Genomic DNA, 20,578 nt, shown 5'->3' on the forward strand with positions numbered 1-20,578 from the left:
TGTAACCTGTGCTGGTGGTATCTGTGCTACATCCCGCTCAGTAGCATCCTTTCTGGATAGGGTGAGAATGTTGGTCTCCATCCCCTTTGGGGAGGGAGTGATATGCGTGATGACTAGCTTGTCCTCATCAACATCATCCCCCTCTTCTACAAATACCTCGATAACTCTAAGTTTTTCTGGAACCTTCCTTTGTCTTGTGGCGTGCATCACTCTCAGACTGAGCTGGTGGCTGCCAAGTGGCATCACGATCATCAGAAGCGTGGCTTGAAGAAGAAGATGATGGACTAAGCCTCAATTTCCTTGCTGGTGGTCTGGAAGACAATAGATCTTCTGAAACAGTGGATTGCTCCACTTTGTCAGCAGGAAGCTCAATTTCCTGAAATGCCCCTATTTCAGAAGCAACAACTACTATTGTGGACTGTTCTTGAGGAAGCTGCTATTGTTGTGGCTGCTGCTGTTGTTGCGGCTGCTGCTGGTTTTGTTGCGGCTACTGCCGTTGTTGTTGCAGCAGCACACTTATTTGCTGAGTTTCTGCCTGCGTTGATTGTGTACTACTTTGCGATAATGACATTTCAACATCACTGCTCGTTAGTAGACTGGCAACCTCTGCGACACTCAAGGGCTTGGGCCTAGGTTGGTGGGTTGGTGCGGAGGTGCTGCTCCCAGCCTTGTTCCCGGACAACGCTGCGGCAGGTGTAACTTTTTTGGTCCCAAAATAAACATTGGCCAGCACACCAGTCGTGGTTAATGGCACTTCCTTTTTCTGTTACTTCTTCTCACCGGCAACTTTCTTGGTACTGGACCTGGTACCTTTCCTTGGGGCCATCTTCTTCAGATGTCAGGCAAGACGCAGATGCACAACAAGTTGTGGTCACACATAGATGTGATGTGCCGCAGGACTTCTGTCTGGCTGGCAGTACAACGGATGATGATGAGGATGACTCCTCTTCCTCTGGCTTTTTGTGCACCTAAAAGCAAATAAGCAAGAAGAACATCAGTGAAATGATGCATTTGTTGTTGTGGTTCAGTTACTACTGTACTAGTGCAAACAAAAGATATATTCTAGCCATTTCTGAGACTTTGTCAACAAGAGCTATGTCATACTACTGTGTACACACACTACACTTTCAGGAAGGATAGGAAAGAGAATAAGAACCACCAAAATAAAAATGTAATGGAAGTGGGGTGGACCCTATTTGTCAATAAATTATTTGAGCATCACATCATTCATGGAGCTGCTGCTGGAAAAGGGGGTGGATGGATGAAAGCAGTAAGCCAATAGGAAAACCATGCAGGCCTATATGGCCAAAACAGGACACTAATAACTCCCACCAAAGAAAAGGCCACCAGCCGCACGGACACTCACAAATCACAAGCAGGGGGCCTGGGAAACACCAGGAGCTGACAAAAGGCCTATAAAAGCCAGGCAAATGATGCATGCTACAGCACACTGCTCTGCCTTTTTAATGCAACAAAATGTAAATATGAAAATTCACAGGCCCCAAAAAGGTCTGCAGGGAGCTTGCATTGCACACCAACAAACACCAGACACACACAACAAAGGCATGTCTTTAAGACGCCCAACATCAGAAAGTCCACCCCAAAAAAAACACACTTCCCAACTCAATCCAATGCCATCCATGCCCTAAATGATGTCTATAAATTCAACAGACCACACAGAAACACTTGATTAATAAAGCTGTGGCTACCTGCTCTAAGCCTAAAGGATGAAAGCAGACCTGTTGGCAGACAAGGCAAGACAAGCTTGCAGGCTTAGGCTTCAAAATGGCTACCAGCCACATGGCCAGACCCAACAACAGAAAGCCCACCCCCAAAGAAACACATTTCCCAACTCAATCCAATGCCATCCATGCCCTAAATGATGTCTAAATTCAACAGACCACACAGAAAGACTTGTTTAATGCAGCTTTGGCTACCTGCTCTGAGCCTAACGGATGAAAGCAGGCCTGTTGGCAGAAAAGACCAGAAAAGCTTGCAGGTCTAGGCTTCAAAATGGCCACCAGCCAAATGGCCAGGCCCAACATCAGAAAGCACACCCCAAAAAAACACACTTCCCAACTAAATCCAATGCCATCCATGCCCTAAATGATGCTTGAAAGTAAAATACATCCAAAAAACAACAAAGGAACAGTTGCTTCATCATGCACCCACCCATGAGGCCATGACTAGGTCTGGGCCTACTGACTACTACTACCCACAACTTTTAAAAAGATGGAATGATAGTTACCAAAATTAAATTGTAGTTGCAAGAACTGCAATGCCCCAATGAAACAGACATAACAACCACTTACTTGTAAAATATCCAATTAAAAAATCCACAAATCCAATGGCAATGTTGCAGCAGACAAAAAGAGTGATCTTTCCAGCTCAGAATCCAAAGGCAGAAAGTGCAGGAGATGGACAAAGCACTGGAAGGAGCCTGCTGGACAGGAACAGGAAATTGGAGATTCTGTGGCACTTCCGCCCTCTCCCCCCATTTTAAAAAAGGACTCCTTGCACAAAAAAGGACAGCCAAGTGTCAATCTGAGGAGTTTTTTTCATCCAAATCATCATTTGCAGAAGGTTTTATGCTGCTAGAGCTGATATTCTTCTCCAAATTGAAAATTTTACATGTTCGAGTTCTCGAGCTTCACATTACTTCCGCTGGATGTCGATGGCGCGTCTAAAATGATGTGTTCGCTTTCTTTTGCTCCCTCTCGCGTTTGATATGACACGTTTGCGTCCTCTCGCTTGCGGTGGAGAATGACGTGTTCGGGATCTCTCGCTCCTTGTCGCGTTCGATAGGACTTGTTTGCGTCCTCATGCTCTCGCTCGCGGTGGAGAATGACGTGCTCGAGATCTCATACTCTCGCGGTGCATGATCGCGAGACGAATGGCGTGATCTCGCGAGATAGCGCAAAATGGCTACCAACAATTCAACATCTCATGGAGCACGTGACCGGATCGGGAAAACTTTTCGGTGAACGTGGGGATCCAGGTAAGGCGATCGCACGTGCGAGAATGTATTTTTACAGCGCAAGCATGAAAAAAAATTACGGCCGCTGCGAATCGTGGAAGTTTTGGCATTTTCACACTCTCTGCGGAACGCAAAAATGCCAAATTATCGCAATTTCCGCAAGCGGAACGGAATTCGACGCCAAGGCCTAGTTGTTAGATATCTCAAAAAACTTTTTATACCACAGACATATTGGTTTTGATATCCTAGGACAGTATTATTAAACATAAAGTGAGCTTGCCATAGATTCTGTTAGTTTGCTTTGGCTAATTTGATGTTATAACCTTCAGTGTAATAGAGCAGAATACCAGTCAAGCACACAGCAACTCACACATTCATCCAGGGACCTATTCATGCACGCATTTATACAACCAGCTACTTACCCATACATCCTCTCACATAAGCAGTCACTCACCCGTATAGCCACTCACATACCTATTATTTCACTCATAGAGAAGATCACAACCCTACTCATTCACTCAACCAGACAATGCCATACCCATTCACTCACCCCTACTCCATTCACACACTCTCCTAGTCACGGAAACAGCCCAACATACTGCCCTTTCACTCACATATACAGTCAATCTCACAACCACTGACTCACCCATACACCCACTGACACACCAAGTAACTCACCAACACAACCAGTTACGCAGCTACTTACTGAAGGATTTTGCCACTCACCTATCCACTCATATAACCATATAGTCACTTAGGTAGATAATAGGTCACCCATTCAGCCAATCACACTACCACTCACTCACCATACATCTACTCACATGTACTCTCCCACCTATACAGCAACTCACACATGCAGTCATTCACCCATACAGCTACTAACACAATCACAATGTTACCATACAGTTACTAACACACACACTCAGTCACCCATATACCAATCATGTACTCACTCACCCATATAGTCACTGACAAACCCACTCCCTTACCCATACAGACACTCACACAATAATGTTGTCACCCATACAACCACTCACACAACAACATACTCTCTCAAATGGTTGCTGACAATCCCACTTACTCATTCACACATCTTCACACACACATAGAGTCACTCATATACCCACTCTCTTACCCATACAGCCACTCATACTCCTAATCACTCACCTACACAGTTACTCCATAGCCACTCAATCAGCTATACAGTTACTTACCTACTCACTCACGCATATAGTCACGAATACATATACTCAATCAACCCATATACCACTGATGAACTTACTCACTTAGCCCTATGGTCACTGATACAACCATTCACTCACCCATACAACCACTCATTCTATCTTATGGCTGCTCACACATGCATTCACTCACCTATACAGCTACTGACACACCTACTCTCTCACCTATACAGCTCTCCTTCACTCATACAACTACTCATACACCCACTCACCCTTCTATACAACTACTCACACACCCACTCACTCACCCATGTAGCCTCTCACTCAACAATTCACTCACTTTTACAGAGACTCTCACAACCACTGACTCTCATATGGCCACTAACACAGCCACTCGCTCACCCATACAGTTACTCACACAGGCACTCACTTACCCATACAGCCACTTGTGCAACTGTTCACTCACTGATAATGCCACTCACACAACCACTTGATCTCTCTCATATGGCCACTCACACACCCACTCAGTCAAACAAACAGCTATTCACATACCCTCTCACTTACCCACTCACTCATACAACCACTCACACACCCACTCTCCCATACAGTTACCCACACAGGCACTAACTCACCCATATAAGCACTCGGAAAACTATTCATGTACCCATACAACCCCTCACTCTCCCATATGGCTGCTCACACATGCACTCACTTACCTATACAGCCACTGACATACCTACTATCTCACCTATACAGTTCTCATTCACTCATACTACCACTCATATACCCACTCACCCATCCATACAGCCACTCATATACCCACTCACTCACTCACCCATACAGCCTCTCACACAACCATTCACTCACCTATACAGAGACTCTCACAACCACTGACTCTCCTATGGCTACTTCCACAGCCACTCACTCACCCATACAACCACTCCCACTATCACTCTCTTATTCATACAGCCACTCACACAGGCACTCACTCACCCATACAACCACCTGCACAACTATTCACTCACTGATAATGCCATTCACACAACCACTCACTCTCTCATACGGCCCACTCTCTCATACTCACTCAGTCAAACAAAAAACTATCCATATACCCTCTCACTTACCCATACAGCCACTAACACACCCACACCCTCATCCATATAGCCACTCACATACCCTCTAACTCACTCATACAACCACTCATTAACCCACTCGCCCATACAGTTACCCACACATGCACTAACTCATCCATATAACCACTCAGACAACCATTCAATCACCCATACAGCCACTCCCACTCACTCTCCCATACAATCACTCACACACCCACTCCCTCATCCATACAGCCAGTCACACTAGCACCCATTCACCCATACATCTACTCACACACCATCTCACTCACCTATATAGCCACTTATATATCCTCTCACTCACTCATACCACTGATCTTACATGTATGTACTCACCCATACAGCCACTCACACAAACACTAACTCACCTATCAGTCATTCACATGCCAATCCCACAACCAGTAACTAGGCCTGGGCATGAATTTCTGCTCATCTTGTGTTGTTTGTGCAGTTTTTTCCACTCTGCGCTCCACATAGGGCAAGGAGTTCCAAAAAACTCCACGGAGCGGGTTTTTTTCCTCACTTGCACTCTCTATCATTAAGTTGGTGAGTGCAAGTGAGGAAAATCTTACTCCAGCCCCCCCTCCTGGTGATATTTCTCCAAGCAAGCGGTCACAGATGGTCTCTACTGATTGCATTGAGAAACCTTCTGTTCGTGTTTAGGAGGCTGCTGCTAGAGTAGAATAACTACTCAAGCAGCATAGCTGGACTCTGTAAACGCCACCAAGGCCTACTACTGACACTCCCATATGGCCACTCACTCACCCATACAACTACTCTCACTAGCACTCACTCACTCATACAGTCACTCATACAGGTACTCACTCATCAATACAGCCACTCACACAACTAGTCACTCACCCATAAAGCCACTCGGAGCACCAATCACGCTCCCGTATGGCTATTCACACTCAAACCCACTCAATCAAACAAACAGCTTCTCATACAACGACTCACTCATCCATACAGCAGCTCATGCACCCTCTCACTCACTCATAAAAGCACTCATATACTCACTCACTCACTCATAGAGCCACTGAGACACCCACTGATTCACCTATACAGTTACTAAAATACCCTCTCACTCACCCATAGAGCCCCTCAAACATGTGCTCACTCACCCATACAGCCTTGGACACACCCACACCCACTCTATCATCCATACAGCCACTCACATACCCTCTCACTCACTCATAAAACCACTCACAAACCCACTCAATTCACCCATACAGCTACTCACATACCCGCTTACTAACCCATACAGCCACTAACACTAGCACTCACTCACCCATGCAGCTAGTCACACACCCTCTCACTCATCCATACAGTCACACACACTAACACTAACACTCACTCACCCATACAGGTACTCACACAGCTACTCACTCGCCAATACAGCTACTCGTACACCCACCCACTCACTCATCCATACAGCTACTCACACACCCTCTCACTCACCCATACACCACACTTTATCTCTTTGGAATCATAAAAGACTGTTCTGAAAAGAAACCTTTTTTCTTTTTTTTTTGGAACTTGTTTTATTTTGATTTTCTAATTTTTTTAAAACTTTTTTGTATTTTTAACCAAACAAAATGGCATTGAGGGGGGAAAAAATGATAACCAGAAGCACAAAAACTGCAAAAACTGATAAAGTAAAAAATGAACATGTATGTTGCCTTGCAGATTCTAGGACAGACTGCTCACCAGCTGTGAGTGTAGTGCTACAGTCAAGGCAATATGTGCCAACAGACCTTAACTCTGGTGCAATTTGTGGATGACGCCTCTTCACTTCAATAGGCACTTTCTCCCTAAGGACAGCTGGTGCAGCCACAGATGTAGATGGACCCTCTCCATCTCTATTCCTCTGTGCACTATTCAAGCTGTTCCTATGGTAGGTCTTAAAGTGGTACAACATAGAATGTGTACCACATGAATATTTTTTGTTTGTACCTCTTGATAGGGTCCTCTCACACAAACTCCATTTTACCAATTTCGCCACAGTCTAATACTCTCCAAAGGGGATCATAAAAATAATCCCAAGAAATACTTTGCCTTTTAGGTACAGGCTCCTCGTTACCAGAGTCTTGCTGTACTACCTCCTGCTTCTTTGGCTTCTGTGGTACCTCCTGCTGGTCGCTGCCTTCTTTTGCCATCTTAGATGATGAAAAAACAAAAAATCTAATAAGAGTTCGGTACTGCAAACACAGGATAGCTCCAAAGAATGATCCAAAAATGTATGGACGATTCAAGAATAAAGAAATGGGTGGGAACTTCCTTTGAAGATTAAAGAGAACTGTCTTTTCCAATCAAATCTCTTTCTTACATAGTCACATGTTCTTCGAGCATACTAGAACCATCTTGAAAACTGCCTCATCACGAAGATGGGAAATCAAGTTTAAAAGTGCTTTACATTAAAAATTATTTTAAAAAAATAGATGTTTAAACACCATATTAGTAAAGAGCTATTGTCAAACGTTAATTGCAATATGTGTATATCTGTATTTTACACTTTTTGAAAAATACACTGTATCACAATAGTGGGCAAAGAATTTGCAGTGATTTAAAAGAAAACACCACTATTAATCCACTAAAACAAATGACAAGGAGTGACACAGAGAAATACATCAATGTGTGGTCCCTAGTTCAGGTGTAGTGTATACTATGTAGTAGACATTTGCACACTGACAAAATAATAAGTAATTTCCCAGCACTAAGTAACACAGATGAGTACACATGTTCCTGATAACTGTGGACACTTTAAAAAAAATTAGATTCCATTCATATCCTCATGTTCATTTTAGGTACATTTAATCTCTCCATGAAACATTTGCAAATATAAACATAGCACATGCCCCAGGTAAAGCTCCACTTGAAAAAAATTGAATCAAATCTATCTTCTTAGGCTGGACTAATAGAAACCTAAAACAGTTCCTCTAAAAATTCATATTGAAAAAAGATCTGTAATCCTTAACAGAAGTGAATACATCATAAATGCATTGGAGTAAAATGTAAAACTTCAGTGAGTTTGATGAAATAATTCCTTATTGGCACCTCCTTGTAAGAGCAGAAAGAATGATTCCGACCTTTGAAAATACTAAGAGGGTCATTATGATGGCTAGTGGATCGCCACCGCTAACCGGCAGTGGCGATCAGCACACGATATCTCCCCACCTGACCGCTAATTACCCCTGCCATATTACGGGGGTACCGCAGCGGACGGAAAGACCGTCCGTCACTTTTCTACTGGCAGGAAATCGTCATCGTCATGATTGCCTGCTGGGAGGAAAAGGCCCACAATATGGTGGCGGTGCCTTGCAGGCACCGCCGTTCATATTATGATGTGTGCAGTGTGCATGCCTTTCGATTGCGGAGACTCTGCCATGGAAAGGTATGCAGAGATTAACTTTGGGGGCCTGTTGGGGACCCCCGGATGGGTGGGGGTGTGTGGCTGCACTGGGGGTACCACAGGTACCCCCAGTCATTGCCATACACAAGGTGGCAGGCACCGCGTGGTGCCTGTCACAATGTGCATTGCAATGCACAACATGCACCTTTAACATTGAGATGGGTGCTGTTTGAAGCACCGCCCACTGCAATGTTAAAGGCAAGAATGCACCCACCATTGTGGCGGGTGCATCCTAATTTTCATCATGGGACTGCCGCGGTCCCTATTTCCGTGACGGTGGCAGGCGGAATTTGTCCGCCCGCCAAGGTAAAGGTGCCCTAAGTATGAAAATATGCAAAAACAATAGCAACACTCGCATACGCCCTGTAGTGTAGTTTCAATATACCTGATAGGCTTTGCTCATTGGAATAATATACACTATAGTTTTGACATAGGACTAAAGTCAGTATGACTCTATCGGGTACATTAAAGTTAATTACTTGTGTATACCAGCTAACTCAGAGGTCACTAGAAACTTCTTGAATGAACAAGAAGGAATTCGTTTCTGACAGCTGCATAAACATGACAACTTTGTTTCCCTTAGAATCGGAACAATCTCAGAATCGTGGAAACAAAGGATAACAGTTTCACTCAGTCAATCGTGCATGCTTTGTTTCTTTTTTTATTTTATTTATTTCCACAGTTTCAGCGACAAGAGTAACACAACAGAAACAAGCCTTACAGCCATAATTAGAATACATAAATAATATAAAAAATAAAGGAATAAGCCGGAGGCTTTACATCAAGCATTCACATGAGCAGAGAATACCCCCCAAATATCCAGTCCTAGTTTTCGTTTCCTTGTCCCCTTTATAGAGTACAGGCTCAATTCTAAATTGGCTAAATTATACATTTTGCCACGCCAAGACTCAAACATAGGGGAGTCAAGGCGAAGCCAGTCAGAAGCTATACATACGCGAGTCATAGTCATTGCCACAAATAAAAAATAGCGATGTTTATGAAAAAAATTATCTTTGTTATCAATCTGGCGGATCCCTAAAAGCATTAAGGCTGGTGTAATATTGAGTGGTGACCCGAGAATATTGGATAAAAACTTTTCAATATCCTGCAAAAGGTTATTCAGTTTAACACAACTAAAGAATATATTGAAACTATCTGCATTATCTTCCCCACAGCGGAAACATTTGCCATCATAGCGATCTCCCCACTTATACATACGTGCAGGAGTGTAATATAAATTAAATACAGTTTTGAAGAATTTTACTTTTAGATTTTCAGATAAAAAACTTAATTAGACCTAACAATTGCATCTTCTATTAAAATATCAGTTTCTCCCAATGTTGCAGCCCATTGTGCATTATGTTTTTCCAAGTCATCCCTTTTAAACGATGATAATATTTTATACAGCACCTCTATTTTCCTTTGAGATCTGACAGCCTCAATAAGTGGGTTTGGATTCAGTTTCAAGTTTCTACGACTAAGAAAATCCCACATTAGGAGAAATTAAAAAAATTGTGAGTGAGAGAGATTATATTGTTTTGCCAAATCTTCATACTGCTTAATATGTCCCCCAACAAAATATAAATCTCCTATCTGACAAATACCCTTGTCTCTCCACCCAAGGGCCACCCTGTCACGAAATATTATTGGGAGCATTCATTGGCGTATAATATGTTAAACCTTCTAACTCAAGTAGTTTACGAATTTTCCTCCAGACTTTGGAGGCCGCTTCCAAAACCTTAAACCTTCTCTTTTTATAATAGCTCCCAACAATTTCTTTAAATAAACATCTTTATGCTTCTGGTCCCAAAATTAACTGAAAAATTGAAGGAGCTTCTGCTGTGCCACCGACATTCTCTCCAGTCAGTAATACCGTCATTTTTTGCAAAAAACAAACATAATAATATAAAACAAAATCCAGTATTGCTAAACCACCCCTTATGATTGGAAGAGTCATAAATCTAAAAGCTCGCCGGGGTTTCCCATGGGCCCAAAGAAATTTAAAGCAGAGTGACTGTAGCTTTTGCAGTTGAGTTGCCGTTATTTTAAGTGGAATAGATCTAAATAAATATAATACCCTCTGGAGAATATTCATCTTTGAAATGTTTCCTCTACCGATTAAAGTAAAATGTAGCCATCCCCATCGCTCCAAAGAGCCAGCAATATTATAGAGTAATGACCCCCAATTAGCATCTACTAGATCTGTCATTGATGTCCTCCTTTTTACGCCCAGATATGTAGCTTCACCAACCACTCTACGATCTTAAAATGCAACATCATCTGTACATACAATTTGTGTTTTAGTGACATTCAATTTATAGCCCGACACCTGGCCAAATTCAAGTGCTAGCCGTTCAATCTCTAAAAGTGCAGTAGCCGGGTCCTCAAAAGTCACTGCAATGTCATCTGCGTATGCAAGTACTGAGTGGGGGACATCATGTACATAAAAAAGGCCTAATCAACTGACTCTTACAAAGCATATCAACAAAACGATTAATATATAACGCAAAAAGTAAAGGGGAGCAAGGACATCCCTGCCTTGTCCCTCTCAAATTTTTTTACTCCCTCTGAAGTCATTCCCATAGCCGCTATTCTGGCAACCGGAGAAGCATACAAAACCTGCAAAGCAGTAATAAAACCTTTCCGAAATCCCACAATTTCTATTAATCTCCATAAGCACTCCCACTCCACTCGATCGAACACTTTTTCTGCGTCTAATAAAATTAACCCTAGCTGCTGCTTCTTAAAGTGAGCAATATCAAAAAGGGTAATCAGTTTATTAATATGTGACACTGTGCCCCTACTGGGGATAAATCCATGCTGATTATGTGATACTAATGAACCTATGACCTTAGAAAGACAATTAGCCAATATTTTGGAGTATATTTTGCCTTTGCAATTTAGTAGTGAAATAGGGCACTATGAGCTAGGTGTCTCTGTCTTTGCCCTTCTTACTAAAAACAACTATTGTGGCTTCATCCCAAGATTTAGGAGCCAGCCCCATTTGAGCTGCCCTAAACGTTGCCAACATCATTCCCTTCAAGTGTTAAAAAAAAGCTTATATATCTTGCCTGGGATATTATCAGGGCCTGCAGCTTTCCCGATCGCTAAAGTCTTCACTGCAATTTCTAGCTCTGCCATAGTAATTGGGATGTCAAGCTGAGCTGAGGCCTCTGCATCCAATTCGGGAAAGGCCCCATTCTGTGAAAACTTTACTCCTTCTACCACCCCTCTCTGCTGTGTATAGAAATTAGTATAAAACTGCTGAAAATAGCCAGGATCCCTTGCGGCTCAGATCTTAATATCCCTGCGCTGTCTTTTAAGGCTGAAATACGCCGGGTCGCTTCATTCATAAGTAGTTTAAGGGCGAGATATCTCCCGACTGCTTACCCATACTCATGGCATTGCTTTCTATGGGTCAAAACATTCTTTGCATTCTCCTTATCCCAGACTCCCCTTATTTTAGCCCGTTTCCTAGCCATATCATCCTCCAAATCCTGAATATTACCCTGCTGTGCTATACCCTGAATCAATTTCTCCTCTGCCCTTTTCAGAGCAGAGTATAAAACCCTACATCTCCACTTTAAGTTTTTTTTATAAAACAACCCGAAGCTCAGTACTTCACCCCTAAAGCAGGCCTGAAACGTATCCCATACAAAATCAATTCGAGCTGAATATCTGTTGTTGTCCAAAAATTCCTTCAACCACTTAGCAATGTGTTCCCTAAACTGATCATTGACACATAATTTCCGGTCAAAGGAGAATTTTTGGGGTCTCACAGCCTCTCCCCAGCCTGGCATTGTTAATACGATAGGGGCATGGTCTGACGAGATTCTAGGACATATCTGCATTCCAGCCCCACCAAAAAAGCAGAAGAGGGAAAAAATAATCTAATCTCACCATTTTTTATGGACAAAAGAGTAAAACGTATATCCTGGATCTGTTGGGGTTAATTTACCCCATGCATCTATCAGGCCATGATCCTTTAGTAAATTATATAGAGCCTTAAAGACCCATGGTTTTCGTCCTTTATAGCTTTGGGAGCCCCCCATAAGATCCTGAATGGTTAGGTTAATGTTTATATCCCAACGATAAATAGGTTGGGCCGGCCAGGTCGCTAGCTCCAAATTCAGCTCTTCTAGAATTGTAGCCTCATCTAAATTCGACCCATAGATAGTGCATAGAGTGAAATTGTGGACTCCCCCTCTACATTCAGCTATGGCCCACCGACCTAGTTTATCTGCCAAACTCCGACCAAACGTGTATGTGTTAGATTTGGCCAAGATCACAACCCCCAGTATCGTCACTGATTGCTGAGAAGCGACAACTATTGAGAATCCTAAATCGGTTAACAAATGACGTTTACTGCATGGCAAGTGCGTCTCTTGAAGACATACCAGATCCTGCTGAGTGTTGCATAACTCAACGGCTACCCTCCTCCTTTTATTAATAATATTGAGGCCAGAAACATGTAGAGAACACATTTTAATCCCTCTAGAACCCATCGAAAACCAAAATAAATTTGATAGTAAAAAGCATAATACCGTTTTTATATAATTAAATAAACACCATACTCTTGCTACATTTTCTATTTTCTTACATTTCTCCCTCGCTGAAACAGTGACTTTCGCCCTTTTTACTCCACCATCGTGACCCTGCAGCCCTCCCAAACACCCCCATTCCCTTACCCCCCCACCCAACCCCCCTTTAACAAGGCTTTAGGACTTATGGTCCTGGAGATGTCAGCTACCGTGGACACCTGCCCTTGCCTACAAGCTACATACAAATTTCTACATTCAGGATAGCGGAAAACCTTCTCTCCGCCCAGAGTAATAAAAAAACAAATAAACACAATACTACATTTCATGTAAGAAAGCAGGAACGAGAATAATTACCATGTAGTTAAATCAGAATGTGCTGAAGCAGATAAAGGAGAGAGAAAAAAAAGAAGAGCAAATAAAAACCTGAAATGTGTACACACATTATACCACAGATTAATACTGTTAACTCTAAATGGCATTCAAATACTCTTAAAAATGCGAGTGCTCTCGTGAAAACTAATATTCAGCTTTGCAGGATTCATTAGATAAGCCTGCGCCCCTTTGGCCTGAAATTGTGTGATTAGCTGCAGTAGCTGCCAGCGATTCTCCATGGTATATCTGCAAAAATCAGGTCGTAAAAAAAACTCAAAACCAGCCCCTTCTCTTTTCTCATATGAGCGGTCAAGTTTAAGTTTAAAAACCTTCTCCCGAGCCAAAAAGCTATTAAAAGAAATTAACAATGCTCTAGGTTTATCAGCAATTTGACCAGCACGCTGTTGAATATTAAAAGGAAACCGATGCGCTCTCTCGATCTCCCTGTCTTACTCCCATTTACTAAGTTCTGGGAACGCATTTTTAAGTAAATCCATAACAAACTTGCGAGGGTCCTGCCCTTCCTTTTCTTCCGAAATCTGTTAGACTCGTAAGTTATTCCTGCACGCTCGATTTTCAAAATTGGCCAGTTTCCATTGAGTGTCCTCCTTTACTGCATGAAATGACTTGGTCCTAGCCTTCTAGCAAGTTCGTCCTCTAAGTTCGATATCCGAGTCTCTGTCTCATTAAACCTGGTCGTGAAATCAGATTTTGATTTAGGCCACCTACGAACAGAGTTCTGGAGTTTGTGGCACAGATTCTGGACTCTTTTGCTCTCTTCCCTTGTTTCCTCCCTTAGGGAAATGATAGACTGATATATCAGCAATAACAATATTTCCTCTTCCAAGTGTTCTGTAGATTCATCCACCTTTAGGTGATGGTGTCCTTGCTCACCACCGTTGTCTGTTGTCAGTTCAGGTTTTTTACACACCGTATGTAGGCTACCCTCAACTAAGTCAACGGAATCATCCAAACAAACGCTGCTATGAGCGCTGCCACCGGTCATATTCATTTGCTTAGCATACTGCAGAGCTAGATCTTCACAAGATGATGATGACGATTGTTCTGTTAGAGAGTAAAAATCCCCTGATTCAGTCTCCTGAGTATGTACTTGGACTCCTTCTGGAGATATATCAGGGTTAAGGTTATGTCTATGATTACTGCCCGATTCTGAACAGTACGTTTCTGCTTTGTAGTCACAGAGTTAGGAGGATTTATATGTTTCTGAGGTAGTAAGTTTGAGGTGGACACCACTATTGCCATTGTCGTATTATTAACTATATTCACTATATCCCCCGTGGCTGCAACTGATGCCGATAATTCTACTACTGCTACTGCTGGTACTTGTAGTCCATTATCACCAATAGGCTGCTCCTTTTCCCCCTGGGACTTATCTTTTGTTGCGGAGAAAAATGCGGGGATAGTGTTTTTTATCAGCCCCACCCGCCTTAGCATTTATATTTTCCAAATCCTTTTTAACAGTTTTGGTGTTTTTAAGTGGGCTGGCCAAGATTGTATTGCTCACCACATTCCAGCTGTTTAAGCCTTGTTCCTCCAGGACTCGCGGTCTTCCTCGTACCCCTTTCGGCGGCATCTCTCCAACACACTCACGTCCAGCAATGCGTTTCTAATAGCCGCCACTGCTAGTGCTGCTGTCTGTGAAGTCCTGCCGCGAAGGCTTGCAGACCTACAAACATCCACCAAATCTGCTGTTTTCACGTTTTTTTCAGCAGTATTGAAGAATTCCAGGTATGTCGCTACTTGCCATTAACAGTTTACCAACCCGCAGCGGCAGCAGCTTGCTTGCCTCTGTTTTTTAAAAACAGTTCATTCTCTGTCCCTACACTGTTGTAGCTTGAAAGCAGAGGCCCCTGCCTACACGTCTACTCACGGGGACGCCATCTTGCCAATCACCGTGCATGCTTCATTTCAACAGATTTGCACAGAAATAGAGAGACGGGCGTTTTAATAAAAAGGGTTTATTGAACAGTTTTATTTCTCATGCAAGAGATATGAACTGCTCCAATGGACAGACAGAACGCTAAGTATAATACGTACAGCATTAGCAGTAAGATATAATAATACTGCAATAGCATGGTCTGTAGCTATGACATATATAAAAATACATACATAAATAACACAGGCTAAAATACTCAACTGGTGCTTCTAAAATAATCCTACCCCAGTGTACCTAACCTAATTATAGTACGAGGGAAGAAGTAGGTGCTTTTTAGTTATAGTTTAGTTTTGCGAAGTGTTGCTAAATGTTTCTCTAGGTTCTAGTCTGCTCCATACCTTAGAATGAGAGAGGTTGGAATCTCTTTTCTGGGACTCGATCTCTAACACCCCGCAAGGGGAGTCAGAAACACTGGACCTGGATTCTCGGTGAGGAGGATGGCAGCGTCTGGTCAGTGCATCAGTTGGGGACTTGACTTCCTTCTGGACTTGCTGTGGCGAGCTGCGTTGTGCAAGTAGGTAGCCGAACCGCACCGTGGTTTGCCATAGCAACTGAAGGTATATTTATACCTTGAAGGTGTTTAGGAATGCTGGTATTGACGTACAAGTCGGGCATAGGAACGTCATGAATGAAACCTTAATGCATAATAAATGAGTTCTTGGAGAAATCAATATCTAGGCAAGGGGAAGTCCTAAAGGCTTAAGAGTCTGGTTTTCCAAGAACATGTTGTGAAGAAGCTGAACGGATGTAGTTGACCATGCCTGCATTTGGTTAGCATGAGCAATGCCAAAATAAGGGCTAGATTTCTATGCCTAATTAAGGGCAACGTGAATTGAACCTATATAAGGGCATGAATTGGGAAACCTATATACGGTATCTAAATCGACACACAACAACCCATAAACTCATTAACATACCCACCCAAAGATTCAAAGCAGCACTCACATTGCTACTCACAGACACACACAGGCTCAGACACAACTAGTGACAAACCCACAGAGGTATTCACACAGTCACTCACAGACCCACATATGCATTCATAGACAACCTCAGATACCGACTGACACACACACTCCCATTCAGAATTAAATCTCAAACTCATACACCCACTAACAGACCCACACAGGTGTACAGACATCCACCATGAAACAGTACAGGTTACAGTTATGGAATTTATTTTAGAAAAACCTTAGAAATTCACATACAAAACCAAAGGTTATAGGGACATTACAGTTAGGCACCGATTTCATTTGTAAAAAACTAGTGAAAGTCAGCTGTTATAGTTAACTGAGCTAACTATAAAGTACACCCCTGCAATGCACTTCTTATGACTGCACATATTACATCACTCATGACATGGTCAGTGACATCACTGATGACATCTCAAATGACATCACTGATGATAACACCCCCATTCTTATCCCATACAACCTCTCACATGCCCACACTCCTGCAGAACTGCTCATATACCCATTCATAGACCCATACAAGTACTCAAACAATCACTCACTCTTCCTTAGAGTCACTCACATGCCTACTCACTCACATAGCTACTCACACAACCATTCACTTACCCATGCAGCCACCCATACAACCAGTCACTCACCCATAAAGCCACTCACGCAGCCATACACTCACTTATACAGCTGCCCATACGAAGACTTCTTCACATATACAGCTACTCACACCCTCTCCCATAGAGCCTCTCAACACAGATGCACTCATCCATAGAAGCACTCACACACTCACTCATAAACCCACACAAACACTTATAACCCCATTCACACATCCATACAAGCACTCCCATATCTGCTTACTCACCTGTACAGTCATTCACACAGATATTCACTCTCCAAAGCATTCACCCATACACCAACTCATTTAACCAAACATTTACCCAAACATCAACTCATTCACCCATACAGTCACTTACATGCTCAGTTACTCACACACACAGCCATTCAGACATCCACTCACTCACCCATACAGTCACCCATACAGCCACTCATACAGCCACTCACTCACCAATACAGCAGCTGACATACCCACTCACTCACCAACATAGATACTCGCACACCCACAACATAGTTACTTGCTCTCAGATCCTTAAACTTATACAACCATACAGCCACTTACACACCCACTCACACATCCATATAGCCATTCACATACCCACATAACCTGTCATATACTCACTTACACCCATACAACCACTGAGATATCCACTCCCACATCCATACAACTACTAGCACAACCACTCACACACCTGCAGACCTATTCTGATATCCACTCACTCACCCATACAGTTACTCCTGCATGCACTCACACATCCTGCAGCTGCTCACATACCCAGTCACACACTGATAGACAGTCACATACCCATTCAGATTACACAAGTTTGAGATAGTATCACTCATTATTCAGTGAAATTCTACTTACCTTGAGTGTGTGAGTCTATGAGTGGGTGAGGGAGTGTGTATGTGAGTATCTGAGTAGGTCTGTGAGTGGTTGTGTGAGTTTCAAAGTGGGTCTGTGAATGGGAACTTGAGTATCTGAGTGGGTGAGTGAGTGGGTGCATGAGTGTCTAAGTGGATCTGTGAATGGTTGTGTTAGTATCAGAGTGGGTCTGTGAATGGGAACTTGAGTATCTGACTGGGTCTGCGAGTGAGTGGATGAGTGTCTAAATGTGTCAGTGAGAGAGTGCAAGAGTCTGTGAGTAGGTATTTAAGTTTCTGAGTGGATCTGTGAATGTGTGCATGAGTGTCTAAGGGGGTCTGTGAGTGGGTGTGTGAATCTGTGAGTGGGTTTGTGAGTGGGTTCATGAGTGTGTGAGTGGTTTTGTGTCTCTGAATGGTTCTGTAAATGTGCGTGTGCATTTCTCAATGGGTTTGTGAGTGGGTGAATGAGTGCCTGAATGAATCTGTGACTGGGTGCATGAATGTCTGAGGGTGTCTTTCAGTGGTTATATGAGTCTCTGAGTAGTTCCGTGAGTGGGTACATGAGTGGATCTGTAAGTGGGTACACAGTAAAAAAAAAGTGGGGGTATACACAAGAGCAGGTCCTAGAGCCAGTTTCCCCTGTGACAGTCCTTCTGTCTAGCATGCCTGCAGTCCACTACTCTCTGGTGTCTTCGGGTTTGTGCCTCCTATGCTCGTTTCCCCCTCATTTTTTCTGCCGCTTCTTCGCTCTCTCCTGCCTTCTATGTTGCCTCTTTCTTCTCATTCTGGCTGTTATTTAGCCTTTTTCTGCTCACTCCTGACCTTTATTCTGCCTCTTGCTGCTTCTTTCTGACCTCTATTTTGCCTCTTGCTGCTTCCTTCTCACTTCGATTTTGCTTCTTTCTGTTCAATCTGCCCATTATTTTGCCTCTTTCTGCTCACTCCTGACTTTTATTTTGCCTCTTTCTGCTCATTTTTTACCTTTATTTTTCCTTATTTTGCTTGTTTCTGACCTTTATTCTGCCTCTTCTTCTCCGTTCTGACCTTTATTCTGTCTCTTTCTGCTTGAGGCTGCCCTTTACTTTGCCTCTTTAAGCTCATATCTCTCCTTTAATTTGCCTCTTTCTGCTCCTGGTTGACCTTAATTTTGCCTCTGTATCCTCATTTCCTATCTTTATTTTGCCACTACCTGTTGGTGTCTGGCCTCAATTTTGACTCTTTTTGCTTGTTTGTAACCTATATTCTGCCTCTTTCTGCTCATTTCTGACATTTATTTTGACTCTTTCTGGCTTTTTTTCTGCCTCTTTCTGCTTATTTGTGACCTCTATTTTGCCTCTTTATGCTAGTTTCTCACCTTCATCTTGCCTCTTGCTGCCTGTTTCTGACCTTCCCTCTGTCTCTTGCTGAATGTTTTGACCTTTATTCTGCCTCTTTCTGCTTGTTTCTCATCTTTATTTTGCCTCTTTCAGCTCATTGCTAACCTTTATTCTGCCTCGTTCCACTTGTTTCTCACCTTTATCTGCCTCTTTCTGCCTGTGTCTCACCTTATTTCTGTCTCTTTCTGCTCCCTTTCCTCCATTCTCCTAGTACCGCAGGGAGGAGCATCAGGGCACCCACAGTCCCAGCTATCTACCTGCCTCCTGCAGAAGCCAGCATTGCTGCTGCACATAGGGAATTATTGGAAATGTAGCTCCATACGTGTAGGAGCAATAGTTTCATCTCTTTTCCTGTCCACATGTCTGTGGGCAGGGAAAGAGATGAAATTTCTGTTTCCAGTGTGCGGGAGCACTTTGACAGCTCCAACGAAACAGAGTTCTCCCATTGTATTTAAAGTACTTGGGCCCAGGTAGGTGGTGGCACCCAGTGCCCGGTGTGGTCTGCAGGGACCCCATTAGATGATTTTTTGCCTCAGGGAGGCGGTTGTCCCTTGGGCCCCAGGAGGTCCACATGGCCCTCATCAATCTTTCAATAGTCCCTGGGGGTTGGGGCCCCTGGGACCTATAGACCCCCTGGAAGAGGGCCCTGTGCACTCCATGCACCCACCTAATTTTTCCTTTTTTATAAATAAAGCCCCAGGGTTAGGAGGGCCCTGGGGCTTCATGAGTCTCAGGAGGCAGGCCGCTTGAGCCCCCACCTTCTTCTAAACAAGGCTCCTTGGACCTGGCCCACACAGGGCCTTTTTCCCAAGCAAGTATAGGAGCCAGCACTTGTTTTTTTTTTTCTTCTTATACGGCAGTCCCAAATGCGCCGCAATTTGTGGCAAAACATTTTCTTTAGGGACTTGGCTGAGAACGAGTCCCAAGATGGCTGCCATCCCTTTCTGTTTAAAATGACCCTAAGTATCCATATTCGTTTTTTCTTTAATATCCCCAAACTACTGAATGGATTTGCACCAATTTACAAAAAGGTCTCTTTGTGGACCAACAGCTACTTTTCTACCAAATTTGATGTAATTCCAAACAGTGGTTCAGGCTGTAGTCTTGTCTAAAATTCCTATGGATATTAACATGGGAAATACACTTTTCTTGACCCCCCTCTATTTTCTCAGCCCCTGATTGATGGAACGCCTCACA

This window comes from Lissotriton vulgaris, chromosome 4_1 (assembly GCF_964263255.1).
Source record: "Lissotriton vulgaris chromosome 4_1, aLisVul1.2, whole genome shotgun sequence".
Lineage (NCBI taxonomy): Eukaryota > Metazoa > Chordata > Amphibia > Caudata > Salamandridae > Lissotriton > Lissotriton vulgaris.